The sequence below is a fragment of the Athene cunicularia genome (genome assembly GCF_003259725.1).
Source record: "Athene cunicularia isolate RWA chromosome 2 unlocalized genomic scaffold, athCun1 chr2_part1, whole genome shotgun sequence".
In the NCBI taxonomy this organism is placed as follows: domain Eukaryota; kingdom Metazoa; phylum Chordata; class Aves; order Strigiformes; family Strigidae; genus Athene; species Athene cunicularia.
The window spans coordinates 1,045,577-1,061,889 of NW_020799095.1; the positions used below are offsets into that span (position 1 = coordinate 1,045,577).

At 51.2% G+C, this 16,313-nt stretch overlaps 1 protein-coding gene across 4 annotated transcripts in view; it reads right to left on the reverse strand.

The window, feature by feature from the left end:
- GJC2 (gap junction protein gamma 2) overlaps positions 1-16,313 on the reverse strand; it is a 37,210-nt gene that overhangs the window by 20,800 nt on the left and 97 nt on the right. The window contains exons 1-4 of one of the 4 annotated variants that reach the window (XM_026841306.1): positions 14,222-16,308; positions 12,160-12,397; positions 8,797-8,900; positions 6,726-7,027 (exon numbers count right to left, since the gene is read on the reverse strand). The gene's annotated coding sequence lies outside the window, so the exon portion shown is untranslated. Of the gene's footprint in view, positions 1-6,725; positions 7,028-8,796; positions 8,901-9,795; positions 9,890-12,159; positions 12,398-14,221; positions 16,309-16,313 lie in introns of those variants that run through there. The other 3 variants (XM_026841305.1, XM_026841307.1, XM_026841304.1) reach the window with 3 other exon arrangements.

A 16,313-nucleotide genomic window follows, 5' to 3' on the forward strand; every position in this document is an offset into this window, starting at 1 on the left:
GCTACATCTAGTAGGATGCCTAGAGCAAGTCAGGATCTTTTCTAATCAACAGGCCTGGAATAAAGTGCTCTTTTGCCTGGAAGGGGAGCCCCAGTAGATGTTTCTAGGAAGAGGGTTGCAGGGGTATGGAGCAACTGTGGGGTGGTGTGGAGGCAGGACAACGTTCAGCGTGCTGGCTACTCCTCAAAAGGAAAAGATCTCTTGTGGTATTCTCCAAGACTTTTTAAGGCACTTGGTGGGATTTAGTTGCCTAAACTTGGGTGTTCAACCCTTCTTGGAGCTGATCTCAACATCTGCCAGACCTCCGTGGGCTGATCTGGGGCACAGCTCAGTTTCTAGCTCTTCTCTCTGCTCCTCTCAATTTCACTACATGCTCTGAGGAACCAGGAGACCAGAAGCACACACTGTCCAAGATGTGGTACCCTCCTGCAACTCTTTTCTGCTAGTTTACATTTTTAACAACCCTTAAAAATATCTATCCCATGCAAAGGTGCTGCTTGCACCCCAATTGTTCACCCACTACTTCTTAGCACCTGTGATGCTGGAGGAGGAAAGGTGGACACAACCGGAGAAGTCAGGAACTGATCATAAAGTAGGTGTCTTATGACAGACGGATAAATTCCTTCCTCATGCTCCAAGATGAACCACTGCTGGCACCTGAAGAAGTTTCATACTCTCAGACCTCAACTGCGGGTCTAACGGGAGGACAGTCCTGCCCTTCAGTGGAAAATGTTAGAAGAGCAGGAGGGTGTTTTTTGTGAGACACTTGTGAGGTTAGATTATTCCAAATCCCACCGACATTGAAGGGATCTTACTCAAGTCCCTAATTTTATTAAAACATTAGTTGTGCCACTGAGACCTCAGAAAAGGAACAATGAAAGGAGCACTAGGAAGAGCAGTGAGCTGCATTTTTAACACAAGCATAAGGTATCACACCATATCTGAGTGTGCTGATGAGCTGGTTTGGGTTATAAAAAAAAGCACATTTAAACAACTGCTTTTGGAGGTTTCCCAAGCTGATATCACAGAATGATCTCAGTTGGAAAAGCCCTTGAAGCTCCTCCAGCCCAACCATGAACCTCCCCCTGACCGTTCCCAACTCCACCAGATCCCTCAGCGCTGGGTCAGCCCGACTCTTCAACCCCTCCAGGGATCCCGGGGACTCCCCCCCTGCCCTGGGCAGCCCATTCCAACGCCCAACAGCCCCTTCTGCAAAGAAATCCTCCCTCAAAGCCAGCCTGACCCTGCCCTGGGCAGCTTGAGGCCATTCCCTCTGGGCTTGGCGCTGGGTCCTTGGCTCAAGAGACTCATCCCCCTTCTCTGCCCCCTCCTGTCAGGGAGTTGCAGAGGGCCAGGAGGTCTCCCCTCAGCCTCCTCTTCTCCAGACTGAACCCCCCCAGTTCCCCCAGCCACTCCCCATCAGACCTGTGCTCCAGACCCTGCACCAGCTCCGTTGCCCTTCTCTGGACACGCTCGAGTCATTCAATGGCTTTTTTGGGGTGAGGGGCCCAAAACTGAACCCACTCATCGAGGGGCGGCATCACCAGTGCCGAGCACAGGGCTCAGATCCCTTCCCTGTCCCTGCTGGCCACGCTGGTGCTGACACAAGCCAGGATGCCATTGGCCTCCTTGGCCCCCTGGGCACACTGCTGGCTCATTATCAATCCCCCCCCCAGGTCCCTCTCTGACTGGCAGCTCTCCAGCCACTCCTCCCCAAGCCTGTAGCGCTGCTGGGGGTTGTTGTGGCCCAAGGGCAGCCCCCGGCATTTGGCCTTATTGAAACTCCCCCAGTTGGGCTCAGCCCATGGCTCCAGCCTGTCCAGATCTCTTGCATCTTCTGATCATCTTTTTCTGCCAGGCCAGGGAGGCTGTGAGCATGAATGGGAGCCCCAGGCATCATGGTTCTGGCTCTCTTGGTGCCAGATACAGCCTTCACTGGCATAATGGCTAAATCTGGATGGATCCCCACCACACTGCTGGGTGAAAGCATCTCTCCTTCCCCCTGGAGCCTTCAGGCTGCAGCAACCTCTCTGAACTGGGCAAGAGCCAGGAAGCTGGGCAGCCCGAGCCCTAAATCAATCCTACCTCAATTAGCGCAGGACTTTCATCAGCGCTCTGTTGTTTTTAAGCTCCAGCGATAAGAAATTTCAGTGAATATTTCAAACTGTACATAAACTACTGCCAACATAAACACTGTAAAAACACTCCCTGTAAATTATGCATCAGAGTTGACCCTTACTAGAACTATTAAAATTTTCTGGAATGGCTAAAATGTGCTGTGGGCTTCCAGGAGGTTTGAGGTTCTACAGCCCCAAGATCTGGGAGAAAGACAGCCATACAGTGCAAAACCTTGCAAGAAAGCAGCTGCTTGGAGCAGAGCTTCCTCCTCATTCTCCCACCTTGGGATCTCTGGGCAAGCTCTGCTCATAGAGGACTAAATAAATGAGCTCCACGCCCAGATGTGTTCTGGCCAGGGTGCAAAACCTTGCATGTGTTTGCTGTTAGACAGTATTTTTGAAGAAAGCTGCCTGCTTTTCCCTGCTGCTCTTCTGGCCTGGCTGCATCCATCTCCTCCTGTTTTCCAGGGTATCCCTCTCTGCTAGAACAGGTAAGAGTGAAGTTATCTTGCAAACCAGCTTCAGAAGTGCCCCACAGACCCTCACAGCTCATGCTGACCTTGAGGACTGAAGCAGGAGATCAAAACCTCCTGCATTTGCCACCAGAGCTTTCTCTGATGTCCAGGCAGAAACAGGCTTGGTCAAACCCTACAGCAACCCAGACAGCCAAGAAGGGGGAGGTCTGGAACATCCCCCATGCAGGGTCCAGCTCAAGATGTGTTCTCTTTGCCACGGATCCCACCTGCTGAAAGACCAGCAGTGCTGCAGCACCTCTGGCATCAGCCCCGGGACTGTCTCCCAGGCTGGGATTAAAGGAGAAGACACAGCCATTCTCCCCCTCTCCCAAAATCACAGTGGCAAGCAGTCAGTCTCACCACCCCAGGGGCATCCAGGGAAGCCTTGCTCTTCTGCTGGGGCTCCTCATCTCTCCACTCCCACGGGGATGCCGGGCAGGTCTCCATGCCCTGGCTGGGGTGGTGGGATGTCTCATGCTCCACTGGCATTTCCCACCAAACGCCATGTCCGTCCTGTGCAAACCTCTGGGTCCATTCAACCAGATGAAACTATGGCTGATCTCTTCTCACTTGTCTTCCCCTGACCCTGCAGCATGAAAAATGCTTTGTCGGAGGAGTTTGTAGCCTGAGAGTGAACACCTCCCATGAAGCCAAGACAATCACACAACAAAGCCCCACTGCAAGGCAGCCTTCCTCTGGGTGCCCTTGGAGAAGTGGCTATGTGAGCATTGAATTGCCACTCCGGCAGCTAGAGTATTGGCAAGCCAGCAGCCTTCCCACAGCCCCGGCACAACTCATGGGTTGTGGTATCTCAGATGGCCTAAATACCTACATGTGGGCAGCCCGGGGTGTCCCATATGCAGCCTGTGGAGTCGGGGTGCTTGGGCCAGCACAGGGTCCTGGCTCCACTGGTCTCCCCTTTCTTGGGGAAGCCAACCACAACCCCAGGAGGAGCCATGCTGTCACATGAGGTTCTTTCTACAGAAGGGATTGCTTTGCAATGCCCATGGTGTCATCTTTTCGCTCTCTCTTCCCCTCCTCTTCTCCAGCATTGCTTCCTTTTTATTAGCTTGATCTATTTTGACTTGAAGCTCTCCAGAACTGGGGCTGACTCACATCTTCCCCAGAGGCATGAGGTGCTCCCATCCCACCCTATCACAAGAGGAGAGCAAAGGGCTGCTCTCATGCTGTGGAAAGCCTCGAGGGACCTAGCAGTGCTTGCACAGGCCACCGGGTCACGAAAACACTGCCAGTGTGAGGGAGACATCATTTGCTCTTGCATCATGTCACTAGACAGTGGCTCCTCCCCAGGGCTTGGAGCAGACTGGCAGAGGGGAGCTGCCTGCACAGGAAAGGAATCGTAGAGAACCTTGTTAAGTATTTCTGTCTGGGAGCGCAGAGGAAAGGGCTGGGCAGAGCAGCGAGCAATACCATTGTCCTAGCAGGAAAAAAAAGAAGAAAAAAAAAAAAAAAAAAAAAAAAAGCAAACCCAATAAAAATGTGCCTGGAGGAATTCGGCTCAGCTTATGTCTGAACCAGCACAAGGTTTCCAAAGCAGAGGCTTCCAGATGCACGGCAGGGCGTTTTCTGGGCTGAAATCAGTGGGGAATGTCATCTGGGGTCGGGGGTTGGATTAACTCTGAATTGATCTGGAGGGTCCCACTGATAAGGAATTTAAGCACCCAAAGATGCTCAGGGCTGGGCAGGAGCTTGCAGCGATTCTTCAGCCCAGTGACTTGGCCACAACGAGGGATTTTGGGGCCATTTTCGCATTATTTTATCCATTTACACCCTGGCATCAGCCCATTGGTGGGCTCACACGTGCCATCTGCAGCTAGCTGCCTTGCTGGCCTCCACCCTGTATTTGGAAGGCATTTTGCACAAAGGACACACCTGTAAAGCTCTTGGCCGATCGTGTGTTTAAGAGTGTGTTAAAAGATGTGGTCAGAAATAACAAAGCAAAGCAGAAACACAGCCTTGGGAGACACCAAGATCCATCAGTCCTTGCTATGTTAAAACAGGTCTTACCTCAGGTAAACTCATCCAGAAATCCATTTTCTACCTGTCCCCTACAGTCCTGGGTTGCACCCTGCACACAAACTCCTTTATTTTCTCTTTTCCTGGCAGCAAGGAGCAGAAAGCAAAGCAGTTTATGTGGTCAGTCACCAAGATCTCCAAGCAATGGACCAGGTCAAAGGGAGCTGTACAGCCTTAAAAGTGAACTTTGTGCTTGGTTGGATGAACTTGGGTGGAAAAGCTCCAAACAAGCCATAAACTATGAGATCAAGCCCTCTGCAGTGCTGGGACCTGCAGAAACACTACATGCTAAATTCTGTGGTCCACATCTACAGTACATTACAGGGGAAGGAGGGGTTTCCTTATGACACACACCAAAAAAAATTTTCTGGTATTTCAGTATTGGACAACACCCAAGGATCGTCTCAGAAATAGCTCTTGTAGCTTGCAGAAGTACAAGGCACAGATTTCCCCGTCAGTGACATGCCCCTTTCTCCCATTCCCACCCGGGGTTGGGCCGGATTTCCTTCCTCCAACTTTCTAAGGAGGCTTTGGGCAGAGGACAGATTGCCCTCCTGTGGCATTTCAAGGGATTTGGGTGAAAGGAGAAGGTGCCTGAGGCCTCCTGAGACTCAAGGTGCTGCTCTTTGTTTCCCTCTGCCAGGAGAGCACACGGCTCTCTCCTATTAAGCACAGCTTAAATAAATTTATTAAGCCAAGCTCCTGTGCTTGATATAGATGGAAAAGGCATTTGGGGATGGGAGGAGATGGAGCCCCTGGGGTCAGTGAGAGAAATGCTTCCCTACAGCATGGGCCAGGAGGGCTCAAGAGGTGCTCTAGCCCCACTCTTACAGGATCCCTTTGGACAAATGCTGGTGGCAACTAAATTTGCTACAACTGTACCAGTGACCTGGAGGTAGGAAAGATGTAGCTAAGGGTCAACCATCAACCACAAGGAAGATCTTAGGGTTTCAGTGAGGATGGATCTGATAAAGACAATGAAAGCGCAATAGCATCTCTAAACAAGATTCATTTAAAGACCTAGATGTGTTGATAGAAGATACAAGTTGGAGAAGGAGATCTCACCCCAGAGGAGCATTCAGTGTGTTTGGTAGCCAACAGGACAGTTTTCTATCAAGGAAGGCCCATGGGCCAAGAAGATGAGGTCACCAAGGAGCAGGTTGTGAGCTGCCAATTCACTGCCTTCCCCTTGCCTCAGTTTCCCCAGCTGTGCAGGAGAAAAAGACATCTTTTATGAGGTGCTTTGAGAGGCAAGGATGAAAATTGTGCTCACATCCTTGGATATTATTTAAAAAACAATACAATACAAAAAGCACCTTACAGAGAACATAAACTTATCAACGGACCTTTTGTCCACAGGTTAGACACGCCAGCTGCAAAACTGTGTCTTCTGCTGGGGTAGGCTCCTACAGGCGCTGGTCTTTAAAGACCAGCTTCTGATGCATGAGCAGGTACCATCTAAGCTGATGCTCCAAAAACAAGCAGGCTGCAGACCCCAAAAATTTTCTGTGCAAGCAGAACTCAGAAATGTAACTCAGGGGACCAAGAGCAGGACCTGCAGGAAAACCAGACCCCAAAGCATCTTCCTCTTCCCACCTCTGGTGGCCTGAGATGAGGAGGAGGTTTGGGATGGGACTGGCTAGAAGATCCCAGAGCGCATAGGGGTTTCCATCAGGAAAAAGCTAAAACACCAGTGATTTAATGCCAGATTCCCTGGAGATGGATTTGCGCTGCCCTGTGCGATTGGAGATGACTTATACTGATATAAAGTGTGCACGAAGTGACACCAAATAGAAATATTATGTCTTCCCACCAGCAGAAGAGACAATATATGAATGTTAGGTTGCAGCAAATGCATTCCCCACCCAAGTGATGGGGAAAGGGCAGAAAATTAAGAGCAGGGGAGAGTGAGGCGGAAGCAGAGCTGGATTGAAGCGAAGGGAGGGGGGGGTCTGTGAAGTGCTGGGAATCAGCCAAGTTAAAACCATCCGGAAAAATATCAAAATAAAGCGTAAGGGAGGAAAAAAAACAACCCACAAAGCAAAAAGTAACATACGGAGAAGCGTTGGGCTCAGTCGTTTGCAAAAACATCCCATCCTTTCGTGCCGGGGTGTGCAGAGGCACAGGCAGCGCCCTGTCCCTGCTTGCTGCCGTGGGCAGAGCTCCCCAGCCGCTGCTTCTCCTGCCCTCCCAACCCCTCCAGACGAGCTCTCTTCCCGCTGCACCAGGCGGGAGACAGTGACGTGGAGACCTCCACAGGGGACGCTTCCTGAGACAGGAGAGCTCCTCGAGTCCAACGCTGCAAACCCATTGTTCCCCGGGACGCCGAAGATTTCTTTCCCTTTTTTTCTTAATTTCCTTATAAGCACCCAAAAAAAAGTTCAGGAAAAAAAAAACCCAACAACCAACCTGAGAACGCAGCGATGGTTTTGGAGCCAAGAGCAATGCTTAGGGAAAAAACAAATAATTCAAATAGTCTATGGGTTTAGGGCTAATAATAGCAAAAAAGGAGCTCCGAGGAGGAGGGGGGAGGCGGAAAGTGGAGGTGCTGCCATGGGATCAGAAATACTTCCTTCTTGTTTGGACTTTCTGTTCAAACAGCAAAAAAGAAAGCTGGCTGCAAACACGACCTGTTCTTACAGCTGCAGTGATATACTGCAGCATCAAAAACTTCTCCCCCCACCAATTTTTATGTCAAAGGGAACAGCCCAAAGCAGTGCTTGTCATGCAAATTGTACATTTTTAGTATTTTATGTTGGCCAGGGCGTTCCCCACCAGCCCCATCCCAGACCCTCTTCATCCCTCTGCTTTCTTCCCAGCCCTATTTTGCAGGGAAGGAGGACCAGCTGCAAACATCTGCAGATAACAGCTGGAAGGGAAAGACAGCTGGAAGAGGACAGAGAGGACATTTTCCTCCTCCCCCAGCCCCTCCTGCTCTCAGCCATAGGGTTTTGCCCCTCACGTAGGTCTCCAGTCAAAGATGGGGGGTGATGTTACCCAGCGCTCAAACACAACAAGCAGGATTAAGTAATTACCCGTCTGGAGGCTGTGACCTTTGACATGTTGTTATCTGTTCCTTCGCGTTGCCAGCTCGCATGATTTTATGGATGATCTCACAATAATTGATGTTTTCCTTAAAGGCCCCGTGCTACGAGGCAAGATTTGGCTTCCAGGAGTCCAAAATCAGCAAGGTTTTGCTCGCTACAATTCAAGAAACCCTCCAAAACTTAGCAAATCCAGGATGAAGATGGCTCTAAACCTTTAAAATCTGGTGGTTCTTCAAATCTCATCTTCCAGGGACCAAAGTTCCTGGGGATTTCTTAAGTAGCACCTGACATGTGAAACTACTCAAAATAACTTGTTTTTCCTGGGTTTAAGGAGAAGGGATATTCTTGCTCCCCAGCACAGATGGGATGGGGCAGACAAGTTTTCATCTTCTCATTTCATTTTTTCAATTTAGGGGAGGAACAAGCTGGGAAACAGACTGGTTGACCATGCAAGGGGGATGTGTTCCCTGGAGGGGTTTTCAAGAGGAAATTAGCTCATAGGATGCTCTGAGGATGGAAGAGGAGGGAGAAGGGAGGCATCACTACAGCACTTGCTTCTGCAGCTCGTGCTGCCCTTGACACGGTCACAAGCCAGAACTTCAGCCCAAACTGGAGGTTTTCAAGCAGATTTTGGGCAAGGAAAACACTCTCACCAAAAAATATTTAGGGAAATCCTTTTGTTGGTGCCCAGCTTGAAAACATCTTTAAATACGCTTCTAAATTATCTCAGCCTCATTGTTTTGGACCTGGTGCAAAGTCTCATTCAGCCTTGTTTAAAACAGTTTTGAGCAAAACCCTGGCTCTAAGTTTTAAGGGACTGCCCAGACCCTGAGTAGAGCTGGATCTCTGTAGCTTCAGCATATATTTAATATGAAACATTTTACAGGCATAAAAAGAAGACAGACAATTTGCATGGCTCTTGCTTCTGGCTTTATATATACTATATATGCAATATATTGAATGGCCCCCCAGGATGAGGAACAGAGCATCCTTTTGTCCCCAAATGCATATTTTCCTCCCTGTCAGTGATACCCGCTCGAGAGTCACGCATCAGTAAGGAAGTGGTTAGATGAGTCTTACCTTTCACAGCCAGGAAAAAAAGGTGCGCCTGGGCTGCAAGTCTTCACCGCATAACCGGAGACGTTTGAGGGGGGAAAAGCTCTGCAGCACAACCAGCCACAGCCCTGCAACAAAGCCAAGGAGGAGGCGATTATTCCCGGGCATCTCTCTGCCAGGCACAATAGGGCAGCGTTTCAGCACCCGTGCTCAATGCCATCATTGTCCCTTCCGGAGCTACGGCTCCTGTGTGTGGTGGCACAGGGTGAAGCTTCTGCTCCTCTGCAAGCTCCCAGAAGGCTTCATCCTACCACTGGAGAGGACCAGGAGACTTTGTTTTCCTCCTAGGGCAGGATAACAGACCTGGGGACAGGAGAGAGCTCAGTTTTGCCATGTCAACACCGTTACGCTACTGCCTGGTGTGAGGGTCCTATGAGAGAGGCAGGAAACAGGGTCTTAAATAAAATGCACCAGGAGCACAAAGGTGATGGGAAGACTGGGTTGAGATTGGGTGTTAACAGCTGACTGATAAAACAGAGCGACGCTCTGGGTGGTGTTTTGATCCTTCCAGGGACTTTGCATTAGGATGCTGCATCCAGTGGAGGAGCACAGTGAGGAGCTGGAGAGGGTCTGGTGGTGGCCATCAGGATGGTCAGGGTTGGTGAATGGGATGCGTTAGGGGAGGCTGAGCTGGGTCTGACCAGCCCAGAAGAGATGGGGAGTCCTTAACGATTAAGGGCAACTATTAATAGGAGGGTGGAGAGAAAACAAAGCCAAACTCTTCTCAGAGGCACCCAGGGACAAGAGAGGCAGGAGGTTTGCAGCCAAGATGATGAGAAGGCATGAAGAAAGATCATGCCTGTCTTTAGAAACACCAAGAGGTGCTGCAAGACCAGTGATATTTCTTCCTTATGACCATGGTGGATAGGACTAGGGTAATCAGCTTGGATTTCGGCAATAAAAGGATCAAAGAGCCCACAGATGCTACCACAGCCATGCTGTCTGCTTTATTTTTGCTCCTACCTGCCAGCCCTGGTATCTGCAAGTTAGGAGCAGGCCCTAAAGCCACTGGTGTGAAGCTGCAGTGTGATAGCCCTGAGGAGCAGCAGCACTCATGCTTCAGAGGGCAGATGGGGTGAAAAGAAATGTGGTGCATTAAAAAAAATAAATATATATATATATATATATAAAGGCAAATTAAATGTGGAAAATCTACTGTGATGGAGCCGGGCTGCTCCCTAGGGATGCTGACAGAGCATGGACAGCACTTGGGAGCCCAGGGCTGGGAGGAGGGAGCAGAAAGGACATTCAGCTCAGGTCTGAAGCCAGGAGGCTGTCTATGCTGGCCAAGATGACTGTAGTCCTTATGGCTTGCTGGCCTCCCCAGGTCAAACTACCGTAATAACTGGCAATCAGATAGAAAAAAATCAATGAAACATATGAGATCATCCTCCTCACTCAGGGGGACAGCCTGGCAAGCTCTCTCACCCCATGGATACTGGCCATGGCTCCCCAGGGAGAGTAATTCCCCCACCAGTGTGGGCAGTGGCACCAGTGTCCCCTCTCCACCAGGATCCAGGTGTTGCTTTTCTCTCTCGTCTGGGAGGCACCTGTGGGACCACCACCTTAAGCAGGGATGCAGCTCAAGTACCCTGCACTTCCAAAAAGGAAAAGTTATAAGCCTCCCCTTTTTCCTCATCCTAGACTCAAGTATATCTAGGTCAGCACGTTGCTGGTTTTAACAAGGGTGACTGGAGCATCTCACTTGACTTTCTGGAGAGCAGGGCTCAGTCCCCATCACCCCTGTGCTGGCTTTCCATAGGGAGCCAGGGACACCCCTTGGGGCTGGACACCCACCATGTAGGTGCTTTGCTTTTCGTCAGCAAGACTTGACTGATAACAAACAGAAGAAACCTCAGTGCTTCAAGGGGATGTCTGCAACGTAATGCTGGACTGAGGACTTGGCCACCGCAAGGCTGATGGCAGGGGGGCGGCCGCCCTGTCCTCTGTGCTCATTGGTCCCAGCTCCCAGGGGTCTCCTCCCCATGTGGGTTCACTAAAATAGTCCCCTCTATGGGGCAGTGAAATAAAATATTTAAATCCTTTGAGCTCAACCTGGGCACTGGCATTCTGCCTTTTCTGTCTCCTTTCTTTTTATCACCTCCTCAAATATCTGGCAGCTGGAATGGGGAAAGAAAAAGAGGGGAAAAACATCCTGTTCCTCCCTCCTTTAGTGCCTGGGGAGAGAGAAATCAGGCATCAGGACATCAGGAGGGGGATGCATCCCCGATTTCACAAGCATCTGATTGTACCAGTTGCCAAAGCACACAATCTGAATTGCAGATGGCTTCTGGCTATTTACAGGGCTGGAGCCACATTCTGGACAAGTGCAGTCACAGTTGCTATTGTAAGAAAAAGCTGAGCCTGTACTGGATTCCCCTCTTTTTGTCCATTTTTGGAGGATGGGAGCAGAGCTGGGCTCTAGAAATGGGGAGCTGCAGTATTCTGCCCCAGACGGTGCTCCTCACAGAACATGCCACCCTGTCCAGAGCCAGTCAGGTTTATGGATCAGCGTCCTGCGCTCTCCAGGGATGACACAGTTGCACATCCAGTCGATGAGGCTGACCCAAATACAGTGCCCAGCAAGGCAGGCACATCCCTGCTCCTGGCCCAGCTGCCAGGGTGGCCCTTATCCTCACAGAGCTAACAGAGCTGGAGACTCACAGCCCTTGAAGCTCCTCCAGCCCAACCATGAACCTCCCCCTGACCGTTCCCAACTCCACCAGATCCCTCAGCACTGGGTCAACCCGACTCTTCAACCCCTCCAGGGATGGGGACTCCCCCCCTGCCCTGGGCAGCCCATTCCAACGCCCAACAGCCCCTTCTGCAAAGAAATCCTTCCTCAGAGCCAGCCTGACCCTGCCCTGGGCAGCTTGAGGCCATTCCCTCTGGGCCTGGCGCTGGGGCCTTGGCTCCAGAGACTCATCCCCCCTCTCTGCCCCCTCCTGTCAGGGAGTTGCAGAGGGCCAGGAGGTCTCCCCTCAGCCTCCTCTTCTCCAGACTGAACCCCCCCAGTTCCCTCAGCCGCTCCCATCAGACCTGTGCTCCAGACCCTGCACCAGCTCCGTTGCCCTTCTCTGGACACGCTCGAGTCATTCAATGGCCTTTTTGGGGTGAGGGGCCCAAAACTGAACCCAGGAATTGAGGGGCGGCCTCACCAGTGCTGAGCACAGGGCTCAGATCCCTTCCCTGTCCCTGCTGGCCACACTAGTGCTGATACAAACTCCTCCTCTAGCAGGACTCCTACTCCTACAAGCACCTTGGAGCATCACATACCAGCTGGATGCTCCCCAGTACCCTGTGCTAGAGAGAAAACTTGATACTTACTTCCCCATGACTTGCTTTCAAGCAGCAGCACAGCCAGAGAAAAGAAGCCCTGGAGAAGCAATGTCTTGACCGAGGAGTGCTGGCATGGGTTGGGTTGGGTCCCACCAGGGTCAATTAGCCCTAGTGAGGTTTATTAGCTGTGGTTTTACGGGGCCTACCTGTTGTCAGTGTTGGTGGTGCTGGTTGGTGTCTCAGCGTAAGGCAGCCGCAGCTGGTACGTGGTGGTCACCTTGCTGTCCTGTGGAAGAGCACAAAAAGGGCATCAGCACACCTGGCCAGGGACCACATCACCTGGCAATCAGGGTAGGGACCAATCTCAACTGCTGCCCCATAAAAAAAAAAAGCTCACAATCTGGAACAGCTGGATCCCTCAGCCAGGGAAAGCCGACCCCAGCCCATGGTGGGTTGGGAGCACCAGCATGTCTCAGCCCACGGCTCCACTGCAGAGGGATGACCCTAGGGAGAGGGATGACCCCCCCAAACCCCCTGCAGTAAGGCGCTCTGATCCTGTTTGAGGCCTCGCAGGCTGCTGGAGAATTTCCTAGAAGAGGTTTGCTGCATGCTGATGGAAATGCAAACACTGGATATAGCAGGAAAAAAGTGGGTTTTGCCAGAAAAGCTGGTAACCTGTGGCCTTGCACCCCCAAGCTCGGGCCAGGCAGCACTAACCCCACTGATGTGCTGAGCGAACTCTCTGGAAGGTCCTAAATATATGCAAGGAACCCAGGCTAGCTTGCAATAAGCTTTTTCCTCCCCTGATAACTTCTGACAGCACTCAGGTCATTGTAGCCACAGCTTTATCCATCACATATCATCCCCATGCACCAACGTGAACACATCCCATCACATCTTCGTACCTGGGATGCTAAATCCCAGCGCTGGAGATCAGAAGCACACACACAGACCAAGCTGGACACTAATGGGGCAGCAAGAAAACCACAGTTATTCTTGCTTCTTTTTTTCTTGTTGCTTATTTTACATGCTGGCTGCCCAATTATTTCCCAGGCTGGCTCTGCCCCGCGGTGCATTTTTGCAATTGCACAGAAGAAAACTCAAAAATCAGGACTACCTCCGAAAGCACTTGAGATTCCCAGAAAAAACACTGAGGGAGAAATTCATCCCCACAGTCCCATGGGGCCAGGTGACAAGATTTTGGGATAGCTAAATAAAACCACATTTGACAGTGTTAGCTCCCTCTTGACCTCATCTTGCTCACCTTCACTCCAAAATGCCCCAAACCTGTTGGTTGGTATGTTCAGCATTCCTGCCTGGAAGATCTCCTAGGTGGTCCCCCAGGACCAGCATCTTAAGTTACAGAAAATCCCTGGCAGGGAGACTCCTGTACCCTCACTTTGTCACAGTCTGATCCCTGATCCCAGCCCCACCTCGAGCACTGGGAGACACCATTTCTGGTTGTGTAGGACCCTGAATTCAGCAGCCACTGCAACTGTGATGCTCAACAAGGTCCTTGCCTGGCCCAGGGATGTGGGGATGGTGGCATCCCCAACAAGCCGGTACCAAAAATACAGATCTAGGAAGGTATTTGTGTTTGCAAATGCAATTCATCAAATAGACATCCCATTTCTGAGGATGCAGAAATTAAACTCATTCCAACAGGTGCCTTCATGCACCCAGTTATGAGATTGGACGTGCAGTGTGGCCCTTCCAAAACGCCAAACACAGAGGAGGCAATACTGATAGCTACCAGAAACAAGTTGCAAGGGATGCTCAACAGCCCTATCACCCACTCAGTGACCAGCCCGGCTCCAGCAACCCCACTCCTGGTCCCTCCACCACCCATTGCCATCCCAGTGGCCACCCTGTCACCTCACGTTAGTGCCGGGCATCCAGGCGTTCACTGCTTCGCTCTGTCAGACACAGCGGCAGCTGCCAAAAGCAGGTCACCCAATATAGGGTGGGTTATTTACAGCTTCCCTCTGTGTTACCACCAGGAAAGGGGGGGACACAAGTGATCTAAACGACTTTTTTCCCCCCCCCCTCCCCATTTTCCGAGTGCTGCCAAAGGGCTGAAGCACTGTCCCTGTTTGCGGATAACACTCACCTCTCCTGGAGGGGCAGCTGGAGGCTGGGCTCGGGGATAGCAGCGGCGCAGCTCCCAGGGCGTTGGCAGGAGGGCTGAGCAGGCAGTGGCTGGGCATTTCCATCTGGTGATAGCTCTGTATGTGTCCCACGCGGTGGCTGGAGACCCCCGACTGAAGCCAGCGCCGTGTCCTTCACCTCTTGCGTTTTGCCGCTCGGCAGCGTGGGCCCCCTTGTGCTTTCCTGCTGTCATTTCTGCCATCTAGAGGGGACGTTTCCCCATTGCAAACGTGTCCCTCAAATCATAACGAAATCCGATTCATTAAAAAAAAGAAAAGAAAAAAAAAAAAATCACAGTCCATCACTTGGCGCTGCAGGAAGAGCCTGGCCACTGCGATTCACACTGTCGGGGGCGGGGGGTGCAGCTGGGTGTTGTGAAGCAGGTATCCCCCAGAAAATGTTTGGGGAGCATTTTCCTGGCAGTTTAACCAAAATTAGAACCTTGCCACAGGAAACTCAAGACAACAGAAAGGATTTCAGAGTCTAGACTAGGAAAGATTTAACAGCCCAAGTGAGGTAAATGATCAAAATAATTATCAAATCATCCTTCTGAATGCAAGCAAAGTATTAAAAGGGTTTCCTGAGGTCTGGTTCTGCTTGCTGATATTCATAATGTGGAGGATGGCACTTAAGTTAATTGGGAGGTGGCCTGGACCAAGAGGTCCTGTAAGTGTGCTGGAGCAGGGCGGCTGGGTAAATCAGAGATGGGAGATGAGCAACCTGGTCTACTAGAAGGTGTCCCTGCCCATGGCAGGGATATTGGACTGGATGGTCTTTAAGATCCCTTCCAACCCAAACCATCCAATGATCTGTGATATGAAGAGGATGAAACCCCATGGTCGAGTTTAAGGTACAACCATGCTCTGATAAAAACGAGGCTTTGCCAAGAAAATATCACAGCCCGGCATTGCACGGTGCAGCCGTTCAGTCTTGGCTGGGTTCATTTTAGGGGGAGGCAGCTGGAAGCCAGCACCGGTGGGACGGCGGCTCTGCCGGACTTGCCATTTCTCAAGGATCAAACACAAACCCCGTGTCCTCCAGGCTCTGGCACAGGTGACCCCGCCAGCAGCTGTGCCACAGCTGTTCCTCCCCTGAAGCCCAACACCAGTTTAACCACCTGGAGGCACCAGTTGCAACACCGCTCCTCTCTCTCCCACACTTACCTCTGGTGAAGACTGGGGTGCTTTGAGTACAGGGGCTCAGTGAGGAACCAACCTCTCCAAGGAGGCTCAGGATGCGACCTGCTGGAGGGACCAAAGGGCTCAGAAGTTACATGAAAGCATCATGGTTAACACTGAAGTGAAGGGTGAAGCATCCTTCCATCAGGCAGAGCTCTCTACATCTCAGGCCAGAGACTAGTACAAGGGACAGTGGCTACATCAAGGGAAAAGACCCTAGGAAAAGGGATTTATTGCTGCCCTCAAGCATGTCAACCAAAAAAGCTGCACAGCTTGAGAAATAAATCTTTTCCCCCACATCTTGTCGGTACAAAAGCATCTAAAAAATCTACCTTGGTGAACAAGTACACGTAAATTACAATATTGCTGCCAGAATGGCAGAGGAAGAGAAGCTCACAGTAGTTTTCCCTCAGTAAAAAAGGGCAGTGGATAGATCACATCGTGCAACCACTCCCTTCTCCTCTCGGCTTATTAAACAAACCCATGTGTTGACAAGGCCTTCGGTTGGAGCAGCAGAGCTGTGCCTGCTCTGCCACCACGACATAGCCCAACACCGCAGAGGCTGCGGCCAGCAGGCACAGACCCACAGGTGCACCTGGAGGAGCTGCAAAAGGAAGCAGGAACCAGAGGGAGCAAGAGGATGCCGACACTGGTGACATCAGATGCCAGTAAAGATGGGAGCGCCTTGGTCCGCAGGTGGAAACGGGGGTCACATCAATACAAATCGCTCCCCTTTATCGAGTGGCATTATCTGGCACAGCATGTACCTCCACAAATAGTGCAGTGGGATCCCAAGGCACACGCTGGGGCTGCAGCTGACCAGACAGCTCCTCTACGGCCTCGCTGAACAGCTCTGCCCTCTGTCTGCACAACTGC